We start from the raw sequence: 3959 nt of genomic DNA on the forward strand, positions 1-3959 counted from the left end.
ACACCTGCGCTGGCCCTGAGCTCTGCTGCATGGCTCCTTCTACAGGCACATGGGCGCTAACTTCCCAGGAAAAACAATGATGAAGTGCTCTTCCTATCCAACTGGCAAGTCTATGACTTTAACTCCCACCACTGAGCTCCCCGCGCACAACCAGGGCTGACCTGACCATTTCTATCTACTCCCTGGGACTCTGTGGTTCTTGGCGCCTGCACCAGGAGGATTCCTCAGGTAAATCCCGAAGGGCTCACGCTCCAAACCTGGAGCTACAGGTGCTGGGCCTGAGGCAGCAAGTGGTGACAGGTGCTACCTGGAGCTAGTCCCCACACAGACCACTCACACACAATTGCACTCACATTTGCCCACGCACATGCTCTCTCTCAAATACACACTGACTCCCACCCTCACACCTGTCATGCCAACAACTTGGATCATTTCAAAAATGTTTTCTCTTTCTTTTATTTTATAAGCAAGGGATAGCCTTTTCTTGGACTTCCATCCCCCTTTTTTTTTTCCTATTCCCTTCTCTTTTTCTTCTTTTCCCTTCCCTTCTCTTCCTGAAAAACCCAATCAGAAAGTGGGATAGCCTTTTCTTGGACTTCCATCCCTCTTTTTTCTATTCCCTTCTCTTTTCCTTCTTTTCCCTTCCCTTCTCTTCCTGAACAACCCAGTCTGAAAGTGTACAAGTACGCAGTGTAAGTCCAATCTGTTCTGGCAGTCAGAAGGACAGGGGAGTAGAAGGTGAACTGAGGTGGCCCCCAGCAAGGGGTCAGAGCCCAAGCAGTGAAGAGATACCAACCCATGGAAGAAGCCTGACATGGAGGAGATGAAAGTCCCTGGTGGAAGGCCTGTCAGACACCTTTGCTGGCCCTGAGCTCTGCTGCATGGCTCCTTTTACAGGCACATGGGCGCTAACTTCCCAGGAAAACAATGATGAAGTTTTCTTCCTGTCCAATTGGCAAGTCTATGACTTTAATTCCCACCACTGAGCTCCCCGCGCACAACCAGGACTGACCTGACCATCTCTATCTACTCCCTGGGACTCTGTGGTTCTTGGCGCCTGCACCAGGAGGATTCCTCAGGTAAATCCCGAAGGGCTCACGCTCCAAACCTGGAGCTACAGGTGCTGGGCCTGAGGCAGCAAGTGGTGACAGGTGCTACCTGGAGCTAGTCCCCACACAGACCACTCACACACAATTGCACTCACATTTGCCCACGCACATGCTCTCTCTCAAATACACACTGACTCCCACCCTCACACCTGTCATGCCACCAACTTGGATCATTTCAAAAATGTTTTCTCTGCCCTGGTTGGTTTGGCTCAGTGGATAGAGCGTCGGCATGCAGACTGAAAGGTCCCAGGTTTGATTCCAGTCAAGGGCATGTACCTTGATTGCGGGCACACAGAGCCCATGTAGTGAAGGGATTCCAAACTGGAGGCAGCCTGACATGAGGGAGGTGAAAATCCATGGGGGGAGGAAGGTCTCTGATGGGTGTCAGAGCCAGAGCACAGTGAGGAAAGGGTAGGGCATGCCAGAGCACACACAGGTAAAGAGGCACCCATGTGGAGGGAATGCCCACATAGTGCTGGAGAGGGTTGAGGTGGGTGTTCATGTAGGAGACTGGGTAGAAACAGAGGTCAGAAACTGGCTTCATACACGGGGGTTGATCAAAAATATTAAGGATTAAGAGCCAGGATTCTCTCTTCCAGAGCAAAAAGTTACAAATACTGAGGTGTGAGTGGGTACTAAAATGAAATCACTAGCTGGTGACTTCAGTAAGGTAAAGAGGGGTCCATATGGAGGGAGTGCCCACATAGTACTGGAGAGGGTTGAGGTGGGTGTTCATGTAGGAGACTGGGTAGAAACAGAGGTCAGAAACTGGCTTCATACACGGGGGTTGATCAAAAATATTAAGGATTAAGAGCCAGGATTCTCTCTTCCAGAGCAAAAAGTTACAAATACTGAGGTGTGAGTGGGTACTAAAATGAAATCACTAGCTGGTGACTTCAGTAGCCTGAGGAAGTAGCCACGGTGGACCAAGTGAAGTCCCTGAAGGAATTTACCAAGAACATCAGACTGATCTAACAATGTATGGTTGGCAGCTGGCAAAGTACTCTAACTCCCTGCTTAGAAAGTTGGACCCCTACCTGGAGCTGGGGTGCTGCCACTTGAGAGTTGCCTGTCAGAAACTGGCTTCATACAGGGGGGTTGATTAAAAATATTAAGGACTAAGAGCCAGAATTCTCTTTCATAGCAAAAAGTTACAAATACTGAAGGGTGAGCAGGTACTAAAATGAAATCACTAGCTGGTGACTTCAGTAGCCTGAGGAAGTAGCCACGGTGGACCAAGTGAAGTCCCTGAAGGAATTTACCAAGGTCATCAGACTGATCTAACAAAGTATGATTGGCAAAGTACTCTAAATCCCTGCTTAGAAAGTTGGACCCCTCTCTGGAGCTGGGGTGCTGCCACTTGAGAGTTGCCTGAGAGAACCTCAAACTTCCACATCATCTTTCAGGTCTTCCTGAGACTTTATAGAATAGTAAGTCTTGTTCCCACTTTCCTTTATTCAACACCATTTCATTTGAGTTCCACCATAAATTTACCACTTGTAGTGTAGAAGTACAAAGGATCAATTAGAGAAATCTTATTGGGCACTTTAGTTTTGCAGTAAGTTTCTATAAAAAGATTTTGGTCAAGACTTAGCTCTGTGAAGAGCTCAGCACTAACAGCCTGAAACTCTTTGCTAAGATCCTCCCCACCTTTCTCCACCAGCTCTTTCAACAGCTTCTTGGATCTTTGCATTGTTTCCACAGTGTCCCATCTCTGTCACTGGTGAGAAGCTGGCTCTGTCCTGTAGGAGAAGGCAGAAACCAGGTAAGTTTCTCTTGCCCAGGTGAGATAATTGACATAAAATGTTGTCCCTGGCCTGTTATTCTCTACAAATTCAAGAGATTTGTATACAGGACCCCACTTAGTTGAAGGTACCATGTGCCAGTACAGACACCATTAGGACTTCATGCTTCATCCTTAAGCATGTCTTATAACAATTTTCCCACAAGTTTGGGTCCTTTGGATGGCTTTGCAAGATGAGCATCAAATGGGAAGTGAAACTTATGACAGCCTGTTTAATAAGAGCCACTACACACTCTGCTTGATCAACTGCCTAGATTTAGTCTTCAGCCACCTGCACTGAATGCTGCTGCCCTTCAGGAAAAGGACCCCATAGAGCAACAGGAAGAGTTCAAATGCAGGTGCTCAAGGAGCCCATATGTGGCCATACCTGGAGTGGATTGGAGGAACAAAGAGGCCAGGCAGGGATTCCAGGTGGAGCGCAAAGCAGCAGCACCCAAACTCTATCCTCATTTACATCAGATATGTTTTGTGAAGTTGCAGTTCATACAAGCAAGCTAATTGAAAAGGGGTGATCTTAACATTACATGTACATTCTACAAAATAAAACTCCTCATTTTGAAACCCTGGATGAGAAAAAAATTGAATTGGATTTTAAATCCATTCACATTTTTACAAGAAATGTTAATATTACATTTATAAATGAAAGAAAAGAAAGAGCTGTTAGGTTCTTTAGCTACAATGTAAAAGAGTGGGATTAAAAAAGATTTTAATGTTTGTATTACCTACTTATGCAACTAAAATATCCCACCAATTATGGTTATGGAAAATTTAAGACATCATCATTAATAACCATAATTGAACACATAATAATGATAATTGGATTTATCATACTGTGCATATTTTGGTTCTAATTACAAAAGTGATGGAAAAAATGTTTTCTCTTTCTTTTATTTTATAAGCAAGGGATAGCCTTTTCTTGGACTTCCATCCCTCTTTTTTCTATTCCCTTCTCTTTTCCTTCTTTTCCCTTCCCTTCTCTTCCTGAACAACCCAGTCTGAAAGTGTACAAGTACGCAGTGTAAGTCCAATCTGTTCTGGCAGTCAGA

This window comes from Myotis davidii, unplaced genomic scaffold (genome assembly GCF_000327345.1).
Source record: "Myotis davidii unplaced genomic scaffold, ASM32734v1 scaffold499, whole genome shotgun sequence".
Lineage (NCBI taxonomy): Eukaryota > Metazoa > Chordata > Mammalia > Chiroptera > Vespertilionidae > Myotis > Myotis davidii.